This window comes from Stomoxys calcitrans, chromosome 5 (genome assembly GCF_963082655.1).
Source record: "Stomoxys calcitrans chromosome 5, idStoCalc2.1, whole genome shotgun sequence".
Classification (NCBI taxonomy): Eukaryota; Metazoa; Arthropoda; class Insecta; order Diptera; family Muscidae; genus Stomoxys; species Stomoxys calcitrans.
The window spans coordinates 16,732,797-16,760,058 of record NC_081556.1 but is presented as its reverse complement, the minus strand read 5'-3'; the positions used below and the strand labels follow the sequence as shown (position 1 = coordinate 16,760,058).

The following is a 27,262-nucleotide window of genomic DNA, read 5'->3' as shown; positions in this document are numbered from 1 at the left end:
TACCGCGATGGTATGAGCTGCTCCCATCCTCAATCCATTCTGCCATCGCCTTAAGCCTCAAAGCTACAGTGGGTGCCTCACATTTATTCTGTATGTCTATGGGTTGGATATCTAGAATAGTCTCCAGTGCCCTAGGGGTGTGATCCTCATCGCTCCGGCTATGCCAAGGCAACTTATTCTCTGTACCTGTTGTATGGTCCTTGTGCTGCACTTTTTCTCCATAGCAGTCCACCAAACTACTGAGCCGCAACTAAGTATTGGCCTAATCACGCACCTGTAGAGCCAGTGGACTATCCTCGGATTCAGGCCCAATTTCAAACCTACGGCCCGTCTACATAGTGCTCAACATCTGCGAGTCTTCTTAGTATGCTCCTGAATGTGACACTTCCAATTTAAATTTCCTATCCAAGAGCACTCACCTTGACCTTGCCAGATATTAAAATCGTTTTATTGAGGAAACGTGGTGTGTCAAATTGGTCCATCTTCGTCTTCCCCGTTTTTTTGCACACCTGGGTCTAGCCCAGCCATATGCCATATGCAAGATCCTTTCGAAATTTCTGCATAGCTGTTTCGGATCCTTACCCCTACGAAGTATTATAACATCGTCTGCATAGCAGACGGGTTAAAATTCCACCTCAGTCAGCAAATGCCCACCTGTGGCGTGGCATGTGCCACTTTCTCTCTTATATTTATGTCATGGGACCCGCAATTTATCCACCTGTTCCTAAGGATATGGCTTATCCAGTCTCTAAGGACCCGGTCCACCCGGTACTGATCTAAGGATTGGATCATTCATTGTGTCGGTCCGCACATTGTTAAACACTCACTCGCTTGTGTACGTCTTGGCATCGAGGGATTCTTCTATTTTATGCACAATAGGCATGCGGCTGGGCAGTCTCGACCGACCATCTCTTGACATAGGCATGCTGTTTATATTTGAGCAGTTCGCTGGATGTTCTACTCTTTATCACGGGTTCAACAATACTTTTCAAGATCTTGAGTAGAAAGACGTAAGGCTTATAGGTCTATAGACCTTTGGTGTTGCTTAACTTGCCTTGCCGGCCTTAGGTGTAAGTACGACCCTTGCCTCCTGTCAGGCTTTCGGAGTATATGCAAGTCCTAGCCACACAGTGAAAATAGTGGCCGGAAGAGGCGCCAGATAGTCGGTGTGGGACAACCCACTAGACTAGAAACTAGACTTACTTAGCATCATTCGCATATGGGAATAGTTTTTTGCGATCCTTTTGAGATCCAATAGGACTTTGTTTATCAAAAGATTACAGAGAATTGGGAAGAAAATAAATTCTCCCCATGGACTTGATCCACAAATCGGCGAGATATTCAAATAGGATTCAAATATCAAGAGGGAACTTCCCACCTCAAAACGGGCATATAGACCGAACAGTACAATGTGGGACTAAAAAAGATAGTTGTATGGAAGTAAAGAACGAATCTGATATGAAAATTAGAGGCCAAGTATCAAAACTCTTCGAAATAGACATATCAAGGGGGAACTTCCCACCCCAAACGGGCATATAGACCGAACTATACAATGTAGGACTAAAAAAGATAGTTATATGGGAGTAAAGTGCGAATCTGATATGAAAATTAGGGGCCAAGTGTCGAAACTCTTGATCTTTACAATATGGAATATTTGGGAGGACAAATTAGGAATATTTGGGAGGACAAATTTTAGGTGACATGCCTGTCCTCAGAAAATACATTCCTTCTAAATACTTGACCCCAAACTGGCCAGATAGTCAAATTAGTGTTCAAATACCTAGGAGGAACGCCCCCCAAAACGGGCATATAGATCAATCGATACAATATGGGACTTAAATGGAAGGTATTTGGGAGTAATGTACAAATCTTATATGAAAAAATGCAGCCAATTGTCAAATACCCTGGAAATGGTCATACAGTCCGATCATTACAATATAGGTCTTAAATAAGAAATATTTTGGAGGAAAAATTTTAGGTGGCATGCCTCACGTCAGAAAATACCGCTAGGTACTTGACCCCAACCTGGTCAGATATTCAAATTAGTGTTCAAATACCTAGGGGGAACGCCCCATCCAAAACGGACATATACATCAATCGATACATTATGGGACTTAAATGAAAGGTAGTTGGGAATAATGTACGAATCTGATATGAAATTATGCAACCAATTAGCAAAACCCCTCGAAATAGACAAACAGTCTCATCCTTTCAATTTAGGACTTAAATGAGAAATAATTTTAGAGCAGAGTATGAATCAGATATAAAAATTCGAGGAAAAATTTTAGGTGGTATGCCTCACGCCTGAAAATACATTCCCTCTTGGTACTTGACCCCAAACTGGCCAGATATTCAAATTAGAGTTCAAATACCTAGGGGGAACGCCCCACCCCAAACGGGCATATAGATCGAACGGTACAATATGGGACTTAAGTAGTAGTTGGGAGTAAAGTATGAATCTGATATAAAAATAAGCAGACTTTGTCAAATCCCTTGGAAATAGACATACACTCTTATCATTACAATATAGGACTTAAGTGAAAAATAATTTTGGGGCAGAGTACCAATCAGATATAAAAATTTGAGGACAAATTTTAGGTGGCATGCCTTACGTTAGAATATACATTGATCCTAAGTACTTGACCTCAACGTGGCCAGATATTCAAATTAGTGTTCAAATCCTAGGGGGAATGCCCCACCCCAAACGGGAAGGTTATTTCCCCCCTATATTTTACACCAATTTCGTGTTTTTGGGTTAAAATAAGGTGGCATACACAATTTCACTTAAATCGGTCATCCCATCTCCGAGATCTGGCGTTTTTGAAAATCGGAGTAAAGGGAAGTGTCCGCTCACCCTTCAGATATCAAACAAACTCTACTATTTGTGAAAATTTCACGAAAATCGGTTCAGCCGTTTTTGAGTCTATACGGAAGAGACAAACATACTAACGAACAAAAAAAGCGCAACAATTAAAATTTTAAATAATAGCTAGGACACACAAAACATTAGAACGGTTTTTAGAATCTCAGATTTTTTTTTTTAAATTTCTACCCACTCGGGAATAATGGTTTAATTAGTTTCTCAAACAAATGTTTTTATCTGGCATTGCCCTAATCGTTGAAAATTGGGAGATTTCGTAATATGATTGTGTAGCATCTTGTGCTAATTATTAAACAGTTTACACATTGCTAGTTAATGTGATTTTTCCCTTTTAAATCCAGTTGCCTAATGAACTATGACAAATTGTTATTAAAATGATTGACAAACTACATTAAGGCAAATGGAATTTCTCAAAACAACAAAAAAAAATAGAATTCACAAGATTAAATATGTAATTTTATGCTTTAGAATCAAATGTGTCATGATTAAAACTAGATTATCTTTAAATCATGTTGCTTCATAGTATGTGATGATTATAACAATCGAGAATAAAGAAAATATTAATATAATAATTATCTCTCATACGCACTATGGCACACGCATATTGTGAACCACAGAGCGTATGAGTTATAATAATGTATGACTTAACTATTATTATCACTCATACGCACTATGGAACATGCATATTGTGAACCACGGAGCGTATGAGTTATAATAATGTATGATTAAGAATTGATATAAAAGAGATAAATTAAACTAAAATTAGAATTGACTATGCTAAAAAGTCAGGAATTCGAATTTATATCAGAGCATTATTTTTTTAATGAATTTTATCTCACTGCATGCTATTTCCCAGAAGCTCAACAAAACTCCTAATCATCAATTTCGGGGAACATTTTTTTTTCATCATCGAGCAGCTTTTGTCAATATTATCTACATAATAAATTATAATTTGTAAAATATTTCATTCACTCTTCTTACGAATAGCTAGAGAAAAAATATCTTCATTAGCCCTTTGCAATGCTTGGCATTTGACATACAATTAAAATTCAATGGTGTTAATTGATTTTGTGGTTTATAGTTTGCGACACAGCATTGTTGTGTGTCAGTGTATGCTTATTGAACATAATGCCACAATCAAAATCAATCATACGCATCACATTATATTAAGAAAGTATTTCATATCTTGTTGTATGCAACATTAACTGCAAAATAAATAAATAACTATTAGCAACAAAGTGGAAAATGTTCAGATAAATTGTAGAGTTTACCACAGGACTTCATGAAACAAAAGCCGAGAGGGGTGTGCAATCAACCATACATGACATATTAGCCATATTAAAAACGATTATTGCAGTTTATTTCACTTTTTGTTGCTTTTGTGAAAATAACCACAACTTTATGATAAGTTTTAAAAATCATATAAAATAACAAATAAATTGGAATTAAAATTAATTTAACTGCAATTTAATTTAATTTTATAAGTATGATTATTGCTTTAAAAGTGTTACTATTGATTGTTAATCTACTATAAAGATTAAAATTGGTTTAAGCATTTGAAGTGGTGGATAAAAGGTTTGTGGGAAAAATGCCAAACACTTTTTGCTGTAATGGCTTCTTTCGACACTTGAAATATGGATTTTAGTTTAATAGTAAACGTGAGACTTCTATATGCGTATCTTCAATACATTTTGTGATTTATAATGGTATAATGTATCATTTACTTATTGTATATAGATTCTGCCTAAGTATTTCCTCCTTAATTCGTCAATTGCCTTCAAATCTTAAAACTACTACCAAAACTCCCCAAATTTAAGTCAAGCACCTAGGGGGAATATATTTTTTGAGGGCGAGACATGCCAACTGAAAGTTCGTTCCCAATTACCATTCATTTAAGTCCCATATTGTACCAATCGGTCTTTATGCCCGTTTGAGGTGTGGCGTTCCCCCTAGGTATTTGAACATTAAATTGAACATCTGGTTAGTTTAGGATCAAGTACTTAGGCAAATTGTCTTTTCTGTGGAAAAGCATGCCACCTAATATTTGTCCTCAAACTTTTATATCTAAATCGTACTCTGCTCCCAAATATATCTCTCATTTAAGTCACATATTGCATTGATCGGACTGTATATCCATTTCCAGGGGATCTGACAATTGGCTGCTTATTTTCATATCAGATTCTTACTTATTCCCAACTTCCTTTTATTTATATTGTACGGATTGGTCTATATGCCCGTTTGTGGTGGGGCGTTCCCCCTAGGTATTTGAACACTAATTTGAATATCTAGCCAGGTTGGGGTCAAGTACTTACGGGGAATGTATACTCTGAGGAGAGGCATGCCACCTAAAATTTGTCCTTCCAAATATTTCTAATGTAAGACCCATATTGTAAATATAGGACTGTATGGCTATTACGAGGCGCTTGATTATTGGCTTCTCATTTCCATATCAGATTCATACTTTACTCCCAATTACCTTTCATTTAAATCCCTTATTGTATCGATCACTCTGTATGCCCGTTTGGGGTGGGACGTTCCCCTTAGGCATTTGAATACTGATTTGAATATCTGGCTAGGTTGAGGTCAAATACTCAGGGGGAATGTATTTTCTGGGGAGAGACATGCCACCTAAAATTTATGCTCCCAAATATTCCTAATTTAGGTCCCATATTGTAACGATCGTACTGTATGTCTATTATAAGGGGTTGTGGCACTTGACGCCTAATTTTCATATGAGATTCATACTTAACTTCCAAATATCTATCTCTTAAGACATGGGTCTTGTACCATTCGATCTATACGCCCCTTTGGGGTGGCCATAACAATGGACCAAACAGACATTCAACCTAGCTACCCATTGACACAAATTTCATTGTAATTTTTTCGTTTAGAGTACTGATTATTAGAATTTTTTCCTTAGAAAAAATTTTTTTTTAAGTTTTTCCTTTGGAGATAAATATTTGACAGAAATTTCATTGGAATTTGTTATTTAAATATTGTATTAACCCTAAAGTTTCAAAAATATCCATCGTCCGCTTTATTTTTTTCATATCTCGTTAAGATGAGCATAGTACGGTGTACAGGATATAAAAGAATTTTTATATTTTCCACATACACATCATGTCCGTCAAAGTAAAGCCGAACATCCTGTAGACCTGAAATACTGGTATATGGTCATACTGCAGAATGCAAAAAGTTCATGACATACAAACCTAGAATTGAAAAAATGTTTATGTAGTATGAGGAGGAGAGAAACGAACTTCATAAAATACAATACATATACATAACAAATAATAGTCATTGGCTGTATGCCAAATGGGTAGATACACCCAAGAAAGAATGAGAAAAATTATGCTAAAACTGTAATTTTAAAACCTTCATCAACATGGCGCAGAGGTTAGCATGTTCACGTATGGCGCAGGGTGCTTACTTATTAACTTACTTCAATTGGCTATGATAGATTAGCCAAACGTGGAATAGCGTTTCAAGCTCTTCGATCTTCGGCGCTCCTTCTAAAATCTCTGACACTAAGTTTTGAATATCTTTCCCACTACTCTTCGATCTTCGGCGCTCCTTCTAAAATCTCTGACACTAAGTTTTGAATATCTTTCCCACTACTTGAGGGTTCTCGCCTGAATTCCAATCCCGGTTAGAACCCCAGTGGATATTTCCTCACTAATGCTGACGACATTTGTGAGGTATCCAGCCATGTAAACCCTTTGTTCATTCAGCATAAACTGTGAATGATAAGCAAGTTACACCATGCCGCGATGGTGTAACTTGCTCCATCTCTTAACAGAATGTTCATTGGAAAATGTTGATATATTCATACACCTCTTTTAGGGTCTTTCTGTCTGTCTATACATTTTTGTAATCTAGGTACAGATCGGTTTTTTTAGTCCAATTGTCTTTGCATTTTTGGACTTTCTGGCCCACGACCGTCCGCTGTAGATTGCGGAAATAATCAGTTGAGATTTAGATAACGCCCATATATGTCTTTCATTCAACATGCTCTTTAAGGACCAAGGCAAATACTTTTGGTTCGGTTAGATGCTTCATTAATCTAGTATTAGGTATGAGGTATTTTATAGTCATCTTCCACCCTATATGACTCTCCTGCCTAATTTTTAAAATATTTTTCCTTTAATTCCAGAAAATTTCTATTGATTTGTAACGTTTATTCTCAATTTCAATAAATCGTTTAAATGCTTCTTGAATGAAATCAATTTTTTTTTTTAATTTTCCTCGAGTGCATTCATGTCATAATTCTTATACATATGGATGGTTGGAAGCGTGGTTGTACGTATGTACCTTCATGCATATTCATGTGGGAAAATTTGAGTTTGGCACAATAAATAAAATAAATGTCCACAACAACACTGCTGAATGGATGGAAGATGAAATCAATATTTGCATATTTAAATGTTGTGAAATTATATCATTGTGCTTTTGTTGAGAGGCCACTATTTACTGATTGATATATAAATTCAATATAGGAAAAAAAGAGTACATATGTTTGTGGTGCAACACTTAAACATATTTGGGATTTTTTTGACATACAACAACAAAACGGAAAATGGAAATAATGGACAATTAGTTTGGAAAAATTGAATTTAATTTTAAATTTTCTTTTTTTTGGGTTTCAATAGAATTTTGTGTCAATTCGATAAACAGCATAACAACGAAGTCCCATAATATGGGCAAGAGTGTATTGTAATCTAATTTATAATGTTCATCAGTATTTATTTCTGTATTACTCACGCTTATTTTCATAAAATATTTATTATTTCCGATTTATCAGATGCCTGTAATATCTGAATTGTTGTAGGAGATAAGAGAGATACCATGAATGTTTCTAAATGGTTTTAACTTGCCGAAGGATAGTCCAATCATCTCTTCCTTATCTCAATTGTGGACACTGACTGCCATGCTGTGTGACCTGGGGTAATTGGCTTCAACATACGTTAAAGGTACTGAGCTTACGCTGATAGAATAGACGTTGCAAATTCATGCACGAATGGTTTTATTATAATACACAAGCGTTGTTGAAAATATTGTCAACATGCGGGATTGTTGTTTCATGCACCAACCGTTGTTGTTTCATGCACCAACCGTTATAAACATCATCCCTACGAAATGTGTATGTATACCAACCTTTAGCTTAAATGGCTCTTGAAACATTATTTGTACATAGGCGACTGTGGATGGGCCACAGGTTCGCTTCCCAGCAGCACACAAAATCTGTTTGCAATCTTTAAAAAGAAACCCTGTTCAATTCACTGGAAAACCTTTTGACCGAGTGCGAGCATCCTTGGACTTTTCGTTCACAAAAACTGTTGTCCATTTATGAACATTTGTAATTGATCAGATGACATATGTGTGTTGATTCCTTTTATGAACCAATGTGGTCAATTTGTCACCGCCGTCTTTGGTATTTTCTATGGGTATACATTTTTTATTTATGCACGGAAAAAGACGAGGAAGAAGAATCCAAGAAGCACCTTTAGCTAGCACTGTCTGCTAGCTGTTAGCAGCTACATTTATTGCAATTACAGCAGTAGCTTTGCTGTCATAGCAAAATATTTGCAATTTCAGACTAGCAGGCTGACTTTGCTGAAAATGTCTACTGCCCACTTTATCTATATTTGGTTTGGATGTCGGGAGTCTTAAAGCAGCTCACTGTTTCAAATTTCAGCAAAATCGGAAAATCAATGCGCCTTTTATGGCCTTGAGGCATTAAAGCTGGAGATTGGTCTCTATGGCAGTTATATCCAACGGATGTTGAGAGTCTTCATAGAACTCACTGTTCGAAGCTCGATCTGGACCATATTCGGGACAGATATTAGGAGTCTTGATACAACAAGCCGTTCCAAATTTCAGCGAAGTCGGGTAATAAATGCGTCTGTAATAGGACTTAGACCTTCAATCGTCAGATCGGTCTATATGGCAGCTATATTCAAATATGTTCCGATCTGGACCATTTTTGGTTAGGATATCGGCGGGCCTAATAAAACGCATTGTTATGAATTTCGGCATATAGGTCCATATGGCAGCTATATGTAAATATGATCCGATATACATCACATTCGGGTCGGATGTCGAGACCCCTAAAGCTGAAGATAGGTTTCTGTGGCAGCTATATCTAAATAAAGCTCGATCTGGACTATATTCGGGACAGATATTAAGAGTCTTGATAAAACTCACTGTTCCAAATTTCAGAGAAGTCGGGCAATTAATGCGCCTGTTATAAGCCTAAGACCCAAAATCGGCAGATCGGTCTATACGCCAGCTTTATCCAAATACGGTCTATCTGCACCATTTTTTGGTTCGGATATCGACGAGCCTAATAAAACTTACTGTTCTGAGTTTCAGCAAAATCAGGTAATAAGTGCTTCTGTTATAGGACTAAGACTCTCAATCGCCAGACCGGTTTATATGGTAGCTATATCAGGTTATGAACCGATTTGTAACATACTTAGCACAGTCGTTGAAAGTCATAATAGACCATCTCATACAAAATTTCAGCCAAATCGGATGAGAATTGCGCCCCCTAACGGCTCAAGAAGTCAAGATCCCAGATCGGTTTATATGTCAGCTATATCAGGTTATGAACCGATTTCAACCATATTTAGCACAGTTGTTGGAAGTCATACCAAAACACCACATGAAAAATCACAGACAAATCAGATAATAATTGCGCCCTCTAAAAGCTCAAGAAGTCAAGATCCCAGATCGGTTTATATGTCAGCTATATCAGGTTATGAACCGATTTCAACCATATTTGGCGCAGTTGTTGGAAGTGATATCAAAACACCACGTGCACAATTTCAGTCAAATCGAACGAGAATGGCGCCCTCTAGGGGCTCAAGAAGACAAGACCCAAGATCGGTTTATATGGCAGCTATATCAGGGTATGTACCGATTTGGCCCATTTACAATCCCAACCGACCTACACTAATGAAAAGAATTTGTACAAAATTTCAAGCGCATAGCTTTACTCCTTCAAAAGTTAGCGTGCTTTCGACAGACAGACGGACGGATGGACATGGCTAGATCGACTTAGAATGTCATGATGATTAAGAATATATGAAATTTATGGGGCCTTCGACGCTTATTTCGAGGTGCTACAAACAGAATAACGAAATTAGTATACCCCCATCCTATGGTTGAGGGTCTAGTTATGCCGTTCAACTTAATTTATTTTGTGTAAATTTTTAGCAAAATCCACGGTGGTGGCTTTCCAAGATTCGGCCCGCCGAACTTAGCACGCTTTTAAATACTTGTTTTTCATATGATATTGCCATGTAAGCAGATTTTCAGTTTTGGATTTAAGCATTTTGAGCACATAATTCTTAGCCGATTTGACTAAAGTCTAGCCTGCTATTATCTTTAACAATTTCCAGTATCCATATTTCGTATCATTTCTTTAACTCTTATACTGCTTCTACAAAACGATGTTACATTTGGACTTCTTTCCCAAAACCAACATTTTCATTTTCTCACCCTAATTTAGTTCCAAAATTAATGTTTTTCTCCTTTAGTTACAAAAACACCATTTCTATAATAGAAAAATTGCAATGACCTCCAACATAAATTGTTGTCATTCGCTTTATTTTGATAGAATACATCAACTAAATTACTAAAAAGCGGCCTCTATAAAAAAACCCCAAATCCCATCATAAAACCATCAAATCATAAATCGTAAAGCATTTATCCAGGCAACCGGAGAATAAATGGAAAAAACATGCTGCATGTTTACTGAAACCAATTTTATGTTAATTTTAAATTGCATATTCTCCTAACCGCCGGTCAAATGGTCCTCCCTTTGTCCATTACCTAGCGAGGACTTTCCTCATCAGCTGCTGCTGCTGCTGCTGGGAAAACAACAGAGTAATTTACTTAAATAAATTTCATTTAAATTGTCTGTAATAAATCACAATTGTTGTGTAGATGGCAGTATTTGCAGACCGCATTTATTTAACAAAAATTCACTGCTTCTCATTCTTGGCAGTCTTTCACTCACTCACACACTCACACACTCAGGCAGTCAGTCACTCACCCACTCACTGGCTCATGCATTAATTTATTGGAGGGTGCTAAAATCTCTGTCGTTTTACATCAAATCACTTGCTAACACTAGTTAAACGAAACCACCCACTGTGCATCATAATCAACAAGGAAGCAAAACCGCAATGCTCTTTAAAGCAGAAACACCAGAGTTGCCACATAAGAATTTAAAAGTGTTGCAATTTAGCAATTATCAATAACTAGCCGAACCGGGCCCGCTTCGCTGCGCTTTCTTTAATATTTTTAGGGTGGAATATCGAATTCGTGACACCGTAGCGCAGAGATTAGCATGTCCGTCTATGACGCTAAACGCCTGGGTTCGAATCCTGGCGAGACCATCAGAAAAATTTTCAGCGGTGGTTTTCCCCTCCTAATGCTGGCAACATTTGTAAGGTACTATGCCATGTAAAACTTCTCTCCAAAGAGGTGTTGCACTGCGGCACGCAGTTCGGACTGGGATATAAAAAGGAGGCCCCCTATCATTGAACTTAAACTTGAATAGGACTGCACTCATTGATATGTGAGAAGTTTGCCCCTGTTCCTTAATGATCATGGGCAAAATTTGCATTTTTATTTGCCATTGTAGCCTATGACGCTGAACGCGTTCGAATCCTGGCGAGAACATCGGACAAAGCGGTGTTTATCACCTCTTAATGTTAGCGACAGTTGCGAGGTACAATGCCATGCATGGTCATTTAAAAAATTTTCCCCAAAGAGGTGATGCACTGCGGGACGCCGTCCGGACTCGGCTATACAAAAAGGACCCTTATCATTGAGTTTATACTTGAATCGGAAAGCTCTTATTGATGTGTGAGAAGTTAGTCCCTGCTCGGTTCCTGGTGTTTTTAAAAATTAGGGTAATGGAAAGTGCTTTTTAGGAGAGGGATGACACCTCAGACATTTCGACTCAAATATGGATATCAAATTCGTGCTGCACTTCCAAATCCTTTTAATTTGAGTCCCCCTATTGCCATGGACGGTAAATTTGAAACATTTGGAGCGTGTTTTGGTCCGGCACTTTGCACGGAAAATAGATATCAAATTCGTTATTTAGCCCCAAATATCGTTGATAAGAGCACCATATTGCCATAGGCGAAAATTAAGTTTATCTTAGGGGGTGCTTTATGGCGTTCCCCAAAACACTTGGCTCCAAAATTGGATTTGTTTTCGGATTCGTTTTCTACTCTCAAATACCATTAATTTTAGTCCCATGATGTCATAATGGGTCAATTAACTTATATGACGTAGCGCCACCTAGACTTGAACGCAAATTTTAATGTCAAATTCGTAATCTACTCCCAAATACCTTTCATTTGAGTCCCATAAAGCCATGGTCGGCTAATATGACCATTTGGGGCATTTGGGGTTGGACCTAATTTTGTAGGCCATATTTGTAATCTACTGCCTAATACTATTCATTTGAGTCCCATATTGACATGAACTTTCATTTGAGTCCCATATTGTCATAATGGGTGAATTAACTCATTTGACGTATCTTAAGGAGGAAAAGCGCCACCTAGACTTGAACGCACATTTTAATTTCACATTCGTAATCTACCCTCCATTTGAGTCCCATAAAGCCATGGTCGGCTAATATGCCCATTTGGGGGTGGGCGACCTCCCATTACTTGGACCTAATGGTTTATGCCATATTTGTAATCTACTGCATAATACTTTTTATTTGAGTCTCATATTGACATGAACTTCGAATATATTTGTTTAGAGAAGTTTTAGGGTTGGAGGGGCCCGCTGGGTTCTTGGACCCTAATTCTAATACCATATTCGTTTTCTGGTCTCCAACACCTTTCATTTGATAGCCTTATTGTGCCCATAGGACCTCGGATATGAGTGGCGTTTTTTGGGGTAAGGGCGAGGGTCCGTCCCCCTTCCAATATGGAAAAATTATATAGCCTATGTTTCCTTCCAGGCCAACCTACACAACATGTGAACATTTCGAAAAAATCGGCTCTGGCATTTTTAAGTCTACAGAGAACAAACCGAGTCCCATACATCCGTGATTGGCTAATGTGCCCATTTAGGCGTTTTTGTAGGGGTGGGGTGACCCCCTAACTTTGACATGAATTCGTATGCCAGATTCGTTATCTACTCCCGCATACTTCTCATTTGATACCCATATTGTCCTCATCGGTCCACTTTTGATTTTGGTTGGTGTTTTTGGGGTTACGGTGGAGGGTCCGCCTCCTTGCGATATTAATAAATTATAAAGCCAATTCTTTCTTCCTGACCATATTCGTAATCCACTCCGGAATACCTTCCATTTGTGACCCATATTGTCATGAACGTCAAATAAACCTATGTTAAGGGGTTTTGGGGCTGGGGCGGCCCCCCCATCCCGGTTGTTGGACCCAACTTTTATTATGAAATTCGTAATCTACCCTTGAATACCTTTCATTAGAATACCATATTGTCCCCATCGCTCCACTTTTATTTTTGGTTAGTACTTTTGGGGTAAGGGGGAGAGTCCGTCCCCCTCCCGATATCAAAAAATTATATAGCTTATGTTTCCTTCCAGACCAACCTACACAATCAGTGAAAATTTCAAGTTAATCGGTTCAGCCGTTTCAAACCGATAAACAAACATTTCAACTAAATGAAAATTTAGTCGCCACCACCTAAATTGATATGAATTCCCTACCACATTTTTTGCTGTTGTAGAGCAAAGAGGTTTCGCACTGAGGCGATATAAAAATAACAGCACTATACGTATATCGCCAAATTCCCATATAACTGGCATCCCTAACACTCACACATACATGTCAAATGAGAGCTCCCACACTGTGTACCCCTCCATTGATTAAATTCATTAAGACAAAGTATGAAGAATGGTGCTCTTTTTTATGGTTGCTTGACACATTGTGTGTGTGTGTGGGGGGGGGGGGGGGGGGTTTCTCATTTGTTTCTCTGTATTTGTTTTAATGTTGGGCTGCTGAAGTCGCTGCTGTTTTCTTTGTGTGTGCAAGCATAAAAGAACGAGGAAGAAATGGAGATGCATACATGACAGCTGTCACTTAAAACTGTTAGGTTCAGCAAGATAAGATTAATCAAGAATAACACCCATAAAAGGCAAACAAAACTAAAAACACGAAATGCAGTATATAGCAGCTAGCTAGCTAGCTGTGGTAGCAATTAATGAGAGTCACAAATGTGTTATCAATTAATGATGGTTACAAATGTTGAGCAGGGATTAGTAAAATCTTTGCATAAGCCTTGCATTACAGTAAGACTAATGACTTAAAGAAGAATAGAGAACCCTTAGGTATATTATAAAGACATGAGGGTGACATGACTAATTTTACATCACACACACACACATACCACTGGTATAATTAAAGTTACAGAATAGGATTCAGACTTACTAACACCTGTAAGGAGGATTACGTTAATAGTACAACGCTGCGGCAAAACTTTGCTATTTAATGACAAAGTAATGTCACTTCGTCTATCTGTTACTTGCTGCCAACAATGGACAGCTGTCAATTATTATACCCTCCACCATTGGATGGGGGTATACTAATTTCATCATTCTGTTTGTAACACCTCGAAATATGCGCCTGAGACCCCATAAAGTATGTAAATTCTTGATCGTCATGTCATTTTAAGCCGATCTAGCCATGTCGGTCCATGTTTTGATATAGCTGCCATATAAACCGATCTTGGGTCTTGACTTCTTGAGCATCTAGAGGGTGCAATTCTCGTCCGATATGGCTGAAATTTCGCATGAGGTGTTTTTTGGTATCACTTCCAATAACTGCACTAAGTATGATTCAAATCAGTTCATAATCTGGTATAGCTGTCCTACAAACCTATCTTGGATCTTGACTTCTTGAGCCGCTAGGGTGCGCAATTCTCATCCGATTTGACTGAAATTTGGCATGAGGTGTTTTGTTATGACTTTCAATAACTGTGCTAAGTATGGCGCAAATCGGTACATAACCTGATATAGCCGCAATATTAGTGTAGGTCGGTTGGGTTTGTAAATGGGCCAAATCGGCCCATGTTTTGATACAGCTGCCATATAAACCGATCTTGGGTCTTGACTTTTTCAGCCTCTAGAGGGCGCAATTCTCGTCCGATTTGACTGAAACACGTGGTGTTTTAGAATCATTTCCAAAAACTGTGCCAAGTATGTTTCAAATCCCTTTATAACCTGTTATAGCTGCCATATAAACCGATCTGGGATCTGGACTTCTTGAGCCTCTAGAGGGCGCAATTCTCATTCGATTTGGAAGAAATTTTGTACAACGGCTTGTCTCATGACCTTCAACATACGTGTCTAATATGGTCTGAATAGATCAATAGCTTGATACAGCTCCCATGTAAATCGATCTCCCGATTTTGCTTCTTGAGCCCCAACAAGGCGCAATTCTTATCCCAATGAATTGAAATATTACACGATGACTTCTACAATGTTCAGCATTTATTAATGGTCCGAATCGGACTATAACTTGATATAGTTCCAATAGCATAGAACTCGACAAATGCGATCCATGGTGGAGGGTTTATAAGATTCGGCCTGGCCGAACTTAGCACGCTCTTAATCGGTTTTTGTTTAATCATGTTGCATGGTCTCCATTTCGCTGGCTGGGACACTTTAAATTAGCCTGTTCATTAAGTGGTACCATCACCCCATGCTTTTTTGCTTTATTTTGTGACAGTGACTGCTTTTCTCTGTCATTGGTGTGTTTGTTCCAATTGTTGGCCCTATTATTGTTGTTTGAGCTTCCCTTGAATTTTGCACCACAGTTTGGCTTGCTTTTTTTCAATTTCCGTTCTTTTTTATCTTCTTTGCCACCATTTAATTTTTGTCGTATATTCAGTGTTGCCATAAACACTTTGCGCGGATGTCCGGTTTTGTTTTTCTTCTTTCGCCGACCCATGGCAGGGTGGGGAAAATTTAATGAAACAGCGAGCATCATCATTTATTGGTGACATTTTCGCAGAGGGTAGTGCTGGATCACCATTATGCTGGTTTTGTATGCTAGTGTCCATCGTCTGTGTTATTGGTTTGTGAAACTAATGTATGTATTGAGAATTGGAAATAGAAATTTCGATTGGTTAAAGGGGTTAAGAGGTCTAAGAGCTCATAGAAACAGCTTGGGTTTGTTTGTCCTATTATAGGCTTCGCTTTATTAAAATCCCTTTCTAAGTTCAAAAAGGACGCTGTGTAGCCAACTACATCATTAAGGGCACTATCAACCGACCGACTCTTAGTGTACACATGCTGATGGCCGGATTTCAGTAAAGGGTCGAAACGGTCTCTCATACACATGCCAATTATTCTCTCTAAACTCTTCAAAATGAAGGATGATAGACTTTGTGGCCAACAGTCCTTGGCAGATTAGCAGGCAGCAAACCATCCGGTACCATTGACTTGTAGGGTTCAAACGAATCCACCGCCTAGACTATCTTCCTCTTGGTTATCATGTCCTTTACCGCGGAAAGTGACTCGGCCCTGTGTTGTATCAGAGGGACATCGATACCATCCGGGTAAATTGACCCACCGGCTACTTCCTGGCGAATTCCTTGGGGTCAGGGAATTTTAAAGACTTCTGGACGGTTGTAGCGCCCGTTTGAGGTATACATTATCTTTACTGGTTTTGGGGGATATACGAGTTTTAATTTTTATTTTTTTTTTATTGGACGAGATTGGCTTTGCAATTTGCGAAGGCATTTATGGTTCGAATTTCATTTCATGCATAATTTAGATTTGTGAAATTCACTAGCTATTCTACTAATCTACGCCCTGTTGTATAAATGTTTAGCATAACCCGTGTCCCTTGTCAATTTTTAACCGGGCCTAAAATTTGAAACATAATTTAAATATCTGCTATGAAGGTTACTCCCAATGATTTTTTCGAAATCTTATATTGGCTGGGTCGAACTGCATGTTCATTTGGGGACTTTTTTGTGGGCTAGGGCTTCCAGACTTTTGGCCTGAAATATTAATAATATATTAGTGCTAAGAAGTTTAATTAGGGTCCAATTTAATCCAAACGGGACATTGAAAGCTTGGCGTATCGCATATAGCGCAGCGCTGCAGTTCTTTAATAGTTTAGCTGATAACCCATCAGTACCTGTTGCCTTGTTATATTTCAGTCGGGTTATTGTTATGCAGACCTCGGTCTAGTTAGGAGGAACATTCCCTTATGGAACAGTTTGCTCCTGGAGGTTAACATTCAATACATTAACCGCGAAATATTTCTAGAATATCCTCAGTGCAGCCACTATACAATTTCCAGATTTCTTTCCTTTACTACGTTGGAGGATTTTCTTGTAGCAAAACCATGGGCTATTTTAAATTTTTTGGTCAAATTTTTGGACTTATTCTGACTCTAAAAACTTAGGATTTGCTTTCACTGACGCCTTTTCATTTCTTTCATCTTTCTATACACTAGAGAAAGTCTAAAATAGTTCTGCTGGCAATCTATCGGCTCCAACTGCCTTGTTGATCTTCAGGTGGGTGACTGCTACGCCAAGCTCATTCTAATTCAGTAATACCCAGCCCTTTACGGCAGAGTTAATGGCAAGTCACACGTATTCTTGATCTCTTTGTTTCGGTCGTTGTTAAGACAGCAACGAATTTACATGCGCAGGAGTATATTCATCGCTTTTCTGCGATTTTTATTGATTATGATTTTAATTGATTAATTGCTTGGAAGGTATAAAAAGAATTTAAGTTTTTTTTTCATTTCATGTTTATTTTTGCTAAAAACCAATCATTCAGTTCAAAAAATTATTTAATTTTGAGAGAATTAAAAATACTTAAAGAGAGTATATCACACATACAGTCACATTTTCATTATCGGCATGGCTGTTCTAATTAAGCGGTACCCATTCAATATTGCCATCGAAGATTTATTTATTATCGTCCCAAGCACAAGCACAACCATATACTAATTTTTTGTGTTTGACGACCCCACTTGGTTCGAAAATTTAATAAAAGATTTTAACCCATAAACCCTTTATTTGAAGTCTATGTTCTCTCGGTTAGCCTATATTTTTTTCGAGGTTTTTGGTGCCCTCCAAGCTCTTGTTCTTAAATTAAGATATCAGATTCCAACTCTACTCCGTACGACATTTCGTTTAAGTACTATTTTGCCCTGGTAGGCCTATATGTACGTTAAGAGTTTTGTTTTTGGGGTCTGACGCCCCTCTGACTCTTGGTCCAAAATCGTGTTTTAGGTTACCATAACATTGCAAACAAAATTTCGCAGGTGCACCCATCTCAGAGATCTTTCGGTAGGAAGTTGTACTTGAAGTGATACATCTACGACGCTCCCGAAAAGGCTAAAACAATTTAGACACTAATAGGAAATAGGAAACTGGCCCTACAAGAGCATGATAAGACCAATACTGATTGAGCCTCGCTGGATGGTGATGGAGATGAATTGCAAAGGTTCAAAGGACGTGTTGTCTTGTAGGGCGATGAGAATCACACCTTCTGTGTCATGGGAGACAATTCTAAATATCCAACACCTAGACATACAGATTAAGTTTGAAGTGGCCAGGCTTTGCTACCATGGTGGGACAATCCAGGCGAGGAAGTAAAAGATAACTGGCTTTGAAGTGGATTTGTATTCAGAACGAGTGCAAGACGCTGGGGACACCGGACTCCGGTAATGACATGTGGTAGTCCATGCTGTCCCGACGATTACGGAACGAGTGAGATTATGCAGCGTCAACTGGAGTACGTCGAGTAAGAAAATCTTTGCGAACAGTAAGTTGGTCATAAAGGCTATGTATACACAGATTAATGCCTACTTTCAGTATGGCAAAATCTGCATCATCTGGGTGCCTCGACATAGCAGAGTTAGGGGGAAATAAAAAGGCAGACGATTTGGCAGTAAGGTCTAGATAATTGCCGTTTACAAACTTAGTGAATACAAAGACTTTTAAGGCGTGACGAGGAGAGCGAACTTTGCCCTGTTGAACAGCAAACATATCGGACGGAAATCCTATGGGGAGATCCGCATCGTGACAAAACGAAGCTAAAACTGAGGTATAGTAAGATGGAAATCATCTGTATGGCTTCAGCATCATTACAGAAGACATGGAACTATCTTCGCATTTATGCATAATAGATGCGACAAAATATACCTTGTGTAGGGCATGTGGGGAAGATGGACGAGATGCTGGAGCATTTTCTTTGCCATTTCACGGCTTTCGCATCGAACAGATACCGGCACTTTGGTGGAGACACAATACCAGACATGAACCAACTGAGGGGAGTGGTATTAGAAACAATTAAGGATTTTGTAAGTAGCACGGAATTTCTAACTTCGAGGTTACTTTATAGTTTTTAGAGCGAACAACAAGTCGATTGGCTGGATTAGGTGTATTTCCATAGTGGCATGGGGCGGATTAATATCTGCACCCTCTTTTCAACCTAACCTAACTAATCGTGGATAAATATCATGGTCTAACGAGTATTATGTAATTAACTTATATTTACGATAAGCATTTTTCTGAGTGCTGTAGGATATGCCGGTACTAAAGGCTTTTCGGTTTAACGATCAGTTCTTTGGTTAAAATTCGTTTACCTTTATTCCAACTCCTGAATTTATCGGTTGTTCACTCCTATTTCTTTGAAATGTTGTTCCTTTTGCGGAGTAAACATTTCCTCAATCTCCTTTTGTACCAATACCTCTCCTTCAACCGATCTTTATGTCGCATTCTTGGCTTCATTAGCATATAGGCATTTCTGGACATGTCACTGGTTTCTGGGGTGAGGCTTTTAATACCCAAATATTCCATGGACATACCGGTGCAATGGTTTATCCTGGTCATCGTGACAAGGAGTGCTGCACATATACCAAAATAGATAAAATGGTATTTCGGTCTACATATTTAATAGGGGACCAGCATGCAGCGTGAATGAAGCTTTGCCCTATGAGTTCTATGAATCTTTAAGAAACAAAACATAATCAATAAAGATTTTAGATTAGATCTGGATTTTGTAGCATTTTGCAACCATTTACAGATAAACCTAATCTCATCTTACAACTCTACTTCAACTCCAACATTTGCCACATTCCACCCACGTTTAAATGATTTATTATCTGCATACATGCAATTTCTCAATTTTTTCTTGGTCCTATACTTCCGTTTAAATTACCACATGACATTTTGCAAAAAACTCACAAAATTGCGTTCTTTTCATTCACACTTATTTGAATGTTATCAAAACTTCACTTCCGTTGCGTGAGAGCGCAGTTGTGCGTGACCATTTTGGATATTTTGCGCGATGACAAGGTCACCTTACAGTTTTATTGCTTTTAGACACAACAACATAATTTTTTTGCTCTAAGTTACATACACAACGTTTATTTGAGTTCACTTCATTTGATAAATATTTGTGTTTTTGTTGTTACTTTGCCACAAAATTTTTTTATTTAAAAGATTTTCAAATTTTGAACATGTCATGCTTAAGCTAACCATAAGATTTTTGTATGTTAAAAAATTAAGTTGATATTCAAAGTAAGTGGTTTTGGTTTTGTCGGTTGTTGTTGGTTTTTGTTGGTTTATGCTGGATTTTGTTTGTTTTCTTCTGTGGTTTTATCAGTGTGAGAAAAATTAAATTCATGCAATAATGAAAATGCAAAAAATATACACACGTTCGGACACATAGAATATGTAGCAACAAATAAACCACAAAGTTTGACGATAACATATTTTTGTTTATGAAAAACATGTGTTAAAGCGAAGCCTCAATGGAAAGTGAAAGTGACATGTTTTGCTTAAATATCAGTATAACATCCCAGCAAACCAATCCTTTCGAAATCGTAACGAAATGTGAACTTCGGATAATTCTGCCGTCTTCGGATCCCAAATCTTAACGAAAGTTATATAGAATGGTTTATATGATTTCGGAACGAAACGTCAAAGTTTCGGAGAGAAATCGGAACGAAATCTAAACAAGTAAAAGCGTGCTAATTTTATATACCCTCCACCATGGATCGCATTTGTCGAGCTCCATGCGCGGTATCTATTTTTAGGCAAACAAAGAATATTGAACAAAAACTGTTATGCTATTGAAGCTATATCAAGTTATAGTCCAATTCGGACCATAAATGAATGCTTTCAGTTCATTCGGATAAGAATTGGGCTCAAAAAGCGAAATCGGGAGATCGGTTTCTACGTTAGCTGTATAAAGCTATTGATCGATTTAGACCATATTAGACACATATGTTGAAGGTCATGAGAGTTGCTGTTGTACAAAAATTCTTCCAAATCGGATGGGAATTGCTCCCTCTAGAGGCTCAAGAAGTCAAGATTCAAGATCGGTGGTAGCTATATCAAGTTATGTTCCAATTTGCCCCATACTTAGTACAGTTATTGGAAGTCATAACAAAACACCTCATGAAAAATCAGCCAAATCGGATGAGAATTGCGCCCTCTAGAGGCTCAAGAAATTAAGACCCAAGATCGCTTTATATGGCAGCAATAATTTTAATCCAATTTGGCTTAAATGTTGCACATTGTGTTCAGTGACTTCCAACAACTGCACTAAGTACGATCCAAATCGGTCAAGAACGTGATATAGCTCCCATATAAACCGATCTCCCGATTTGAATTCTAGAACCCCTGGAAACCACAATTTTCATCCGATTTGGCTGAAATGTGTGATAAGTACCGATCTATAAGCAGATATAGCTCCCATATTTTAGCAGAATCCACGGTGGTTGGTTCTCAAGATTCGGCCCTGCCGAACATAGCGCGCTTTTACTTGTTCAACCTAGCCGAACCTAATGAAGACACAACTACAAAATCTGTCTTTTCTTCTTTCCCCTCTCTAAAACTTCATTTTTGAAAACTAAATTCAACACTTATGTTCTCAAAAATATACAACAACAAAATCAACACCTACAATACAAAGTCTTCGTTCAGAATTCATTCCGAACTGTTGGAAGAAAAATTAAAAAAATATATCATTCGACAACACATTTAGACATCGTTCAGAATTCAAAACTGTCGGAACAAAAATTCCATCAGACAAACAGTCCAGAAATCCTTCCGAACTGTCGGAAGAAAAATTCAAAAAATCCCCATTCAAAAAGGCAGTCGGAAATCGTTCAGAGTTCTTTTAGAACTGTCGAAACAAAAATTCTTTCCTACAAACAGAGCAGAAATCATTCAGAATTCCTTTTGAACTGTCGGAAGACAAATTCAAAAAAAACCTAATACAAAAGGGAGGTCAGAAATGGTTCAGAATTCTTTCAGAACTGTCGGAACAAAAATTCCTTCCTACAAACAGAGCAGAAATCATTCAGAATTCCTTCCGAACTGTTGGATGAAAAATTCGAAAAAAATCCATATGAAAAGACGGTCAGAAATCGTTCACAATTCTTTCATAACTGTCAGAACAAAAATTCCTTCCAACAAACAGTGCAGAAATCGTTCAGAATTCCTTCCGAACTGTCGGAAGATAAATTAAAAAAAAACCATATGAAAAGACGATCAGAAATTGTTCATAACTCTTTCAGAACTAGCGAAACAAAATTTCCTTCAGATAAAAAGTGCAGAAATCGTTCAAAATTCCTTCCGAACTTTCATAAGAAAAATTAAAAAAAAAAACCTCATACGAAAAGACGGTCAGAAATCGTTCAGAACTCTTTCAAAACTGTCAAAAAAAATTCTTTCCGGCAAACAGTGCATAAATCACTCAGAATTCCTTCCGAACTTTCGGAAGAAAAGTTATGAAAATCCCATAGGAAAAGACGGCCAGAAATCGTCCAGAATTCTTTCATAACTGTCGGAACAAAAATTCCTTCCAACAAACAGTGCAGAAATCGTTCAGAATTCCTTCCGAATTGTCGGAAGAAAAATTAAAAAAAAAACCCATATGAGAAGACCATCAGAAATCGTTCAGAACTCTTTCAAAACTGTCAAAAAAAATTCTTTCCGGCAAACAGTGCATAAATCACTCAGAATTCCTTCCGAACTTTCGGAAGAAAAGTTAAGAAAATCCCATAGGAAAAGACGGCCAGAAATCGTTCAGAATTCTTTCAGAACTGTCGGAACTAAAATTCCTTCCGACAAACAGTCCGGAAATTGTTCAGAATTGCTTCCGAACTGTCGGAAAAAAATTAAAAAAAAACCCATATGAGAAGACCATCAGAAATCGTTCATAATTCTTTCAGAACTAGCGAAACAAAATTTCCTTCAGATAAAAAGTGCAAAAATCGTTCAGAATTCCTTCCGAACTTTCATAAGAAAAATTAAAAAAAAAACCTCATACGAAAAGACTGTCAGAAATCGTTCAGAATTCTTTCAGAACTGTCGGTACAAAAATTCTTTCCGACAAATAGTTCAGAAATCATTCAAAATTTCTTCTGAACTTTCATAAGAAAAATTAAAGAAAAACCTCATACGAAAAGACGGCCAGAGATCGTTCAGAATACTTTCAACATTCGACATTCTCAGAATGTCGAACAGAATTCGCAACGAATTAGGTAAGATCTTGTCGGAAGACTTCAGAATTTGTTCAGATTAGTCTAACGTCAGATATTTGGTTTGCTGGGATGATAGAAAAACCAACACCAGTCAGTTTGAGTAGTATTTACCAATGCCGTTGTATTAGAATAGTAGAAGAAGACTGATGTCGCCAGAGTTGGGATGTCAAAGGAGACAAGCTGTTCAATACCTATGAATATGAGGCATGTCCAAAACAAAACTCAGAGTACAAGGGAGATGGTTTTGTTCTTCAACTAGCTTTCCTTAAAATCACAAACTTGAAATCTTATTACATTGTACATGAAATCATTGTACATTCTTCAACTCATGACTTTCAAAAACATTACAGAGCTTGAACAAAACAGCCAGTATTAATGAAGCCGCATGTCCTTAGCCTTAGAGCCACCAAGTTATTCAATTTAACAACTCCATTTTTCAATGTAATCATATTAAAGTACGGTGATGCTCCAACTGAAAATGTTCCTTTCTATTAATCACAAATTGTCCTTTTCCTTTTATCACCATCTTCAATATTTATGGACTATATCAAAGCCCCACTTTCATTTAACTTCTCATTAGAGACCACCTAACAATTTCTCCAGCAATTTGTTGTATTCGCATTCAATGTTTAAAAGCTTGGGACCTGCTGCTTTACTTTTCTTCACATCACTTCATCAGATGTCCATTGTGTGTCACATTAATTCTCTAAAAACAACAGCACTTTTTAGTGTTGAACTTAGCTCCGCACGTTTTCGGTCCCGGCGTGCACATGTAATTAATGAAACGGCTACATGCAAATTGTTGTTATAATTAACCAAAGTCATAGAAAAAGCAAAAATATGTACTCTTAATAATAGGGGCAAAAAATACAGAAATACAGAACACAAACGAAATAGAACGCAAATTGTAATAATAATAATGATGATGGCAACGTTTCGTAATGTCACAAAACTAACACGCACTTCATGGAGAACTAATGATATCACTTTTCTGAGGTCCAAATGTTAGCCTCAGCTATGGTGGTTGATAATTGAATTTTTGTGAAAAATATCCATTACACAGAGGGCTGCAATGAAAATGTAATTTTGGGGCTTTCATTTAGTAGGGGAAGGGGCACTCTCAATACATGAGGCTGAACTAATTGTTTGCAGGCAGAGAGTAATGGAAACAAATTTAGAATATTCGTAAAACAAAACCAGTAAGGAAAGGCAAAAGTTGGGCGATACCGATTGTATAATACCCTACACCTACCTAATAAGTTCAAAGTGGATGCTACATCCAATATTGAACCAATTTTGATATACCTCGCCGGATGTTTTCAGATGGGTTATTAAACCATCCGTATAACATTTCGAGCAAATATGTTAAAACTGTAATACAAATGACAATATTACTGCAGATTACCCAAAATCTGAAGAACATATATTTGGGAGCTATATCTAAATATAAACAGATTTCGAGCAAACTTCTTAGATGTTGTGGTAGTCGTGGAGGATAGCGTTGGGCAAAATTTTGGCAAGATTGGAAAATATATGGGCTTGCAGTGGCTCTAGAAGTAAAATTCGGGCGATATACATATATGGCAGCTATATATACATCTGAACCGAGTTCAATGAAAATCACCAGTAATGTCCAGAGTCGTGAGAAAATCCTTCCTGTCAAATTTCGAGAGAAAGGGTTAACAAATGAATACTTTATTGCAATATTTCTCAAAATCGTACGAATATGTATAAGGGAGTTATATCTAAATCTGAACTGATTTCGAGCAAACTTTTTAGATATTGTGGTAGTCGTAGAGGAAAGCGTTGTACAGAATGTTGGCAAGATTACTCAATAAATGCGATTGCAGTTGCTCTACAAGTGAAAATTGGGCGACACTCATATATGGTAACTATATGTACATCTGAACCGATTTCTATGACATTCACCTGTAATGTCGAGAGTCAAGAGTCAAATACTTCCTGCCAAATTTCGATAGAATAGTCGTAGAGGAAAGTGTTGTACAAAATGTTGGCAAGATTACTCAATAAATGCGATTGCAGTTGTTCTACAAGTGAAAATCGGGCGATATTCATATATGGTAGCTATATGTAAATCTGAGCTGTTTCTATGACATTCACCTGTAATGTCGAGAGTCAAGAGGAAATATTCCTGCCAAATTTCGATAGAATCGTTTAATAAATGACAAATTTATTGTATTATTACTGCAAATCGGACGAACATATATATGGGAGATATATACAAATCTGAACCGATTTTTCTACACTATATGACGGCTTCATCAGGTTATGCAACGATTTAAACCAAACTTAAAAAAATTTTTGGAAGTCATAACAAATTTCAGTCACATCGGATACTTATTGCGCCCTCTAGAGACTAAAGAAGTCAAGATCCCAGATCGGTCTATATGGCATATATATTAGGTTATGAACCGATTTCAATCATACTTGGCACAAAAATTGCAAATTTTGCCCATGAACATTCTACCAAGGAACAGGGGTAAAATCATATCAATGACAAGTTTTAGCTCAATGATAAGGGGCCTCCTTTTTATAGCCGAGTCCGAACGGTGCGACACCTCTTTGGAGAGAAGTTTTACATGGCAAAGTACCTCACAAATGTTGCCAGCATTAGGAGGGGAAAATCACTGCTGAAGATTTTTTTTCAGATGGTTTCGCCAGGATTCGAGCCCAGGCGTTCAGCGTCATAGACGGACATGCTAACCTCTGCGCTACGGTGGCACAGTGGTTGTAAATCACAACGGAACATCTCATGCTAAATTTCAGCCAAATCGGATAAGAATAGCGGCGTCTAGTTGCGCGAGAAGTCAAGATCCCAGATCGGTTTATATTGCAGCTATATCAGGTTATGGACTGATTTGAACCATACTTAGCACAATAATTGGAAGTCATAACGAAACTACCTTTTGCAAAATGTCAGTCAAATCGGATAATTGCGCCCTATAGATGCTCAAGATGTAAAGATCCCAGATCGGCTTATAAGGCAGCTATATTAGGTTATGCATCGATTTGAACCATACATTGTAGAGTATTTGGGAGTCATAACAAAACACTTCATGCTAAATTTCAGACAAATCGAATGAGAATTGCGCCCTCAAGTGGCTCAAGAAATCAAGATGCAAGATGGTTTTATATGGTGGTTATATAAGGTTCTTGATCGATTTGGACTGTACTTTGAACAGTTGTTGGAAGTCATAAAAGAACAATATGTGCAAAATTTCAGCGAAGTCAAACAGAAATTTCGGCTTGTAAGGACGTAAGAAGTCAAATTGGGAGATCGGTTTATATGAGAGCTATATCAGCTTATAGACCGATTTGGACTGTACTTAGCACAGTTGATGAAAGTCATAACGATATACTACATGCTTAATTTCAGCCAATTCGGACAAACATTGCTGCTTGTTGGGGGTCAAAAAGTCATATCGGGAAATCGGTTTATATAGGAGTTATATCAGGTTATAGATTGAGACTGTACTTGGCACAATTGCTGGAAGTCATAACAGAACACCACATCCAAGGACTCAAGAAGTCAAATCGGGAGATAGGTTTATATGGGAGCTATATCAGGTTATAGACCGATTTGGACCGTACTTGACACAGTTGTTGGAAGTCATAACAGAACCCCACTCGCAAAATCGCCAAGTCGCAGCAAAATTGCGGCTTGTAAGGGCTCTAGAAATCAAATCGAGAGATCTGTTTATATAGGAGCTATATCAGGTTATAGACAGATTGAGACTGTACTTGGCAAAGTTGTTGGAAGTCATAACAGAACACCACATGCAAAGTTTCAACCAAATCGGACATAAATTACCACTAGTAA

General features: G+C 37.7%; 1 protein-coding gene across 13 annotated transcripts in view; it reads right to left on the bottom strand.

The window, feature by feature from the left end:
• Positions 1-27,262, bottom strand: part of LOC106081688 (uncharacterized) — a 445,711-nt gene that overhangs the window by 174,242 nt on the left and 244,207 nt on the right. The window lies entirely within an intron of this gene.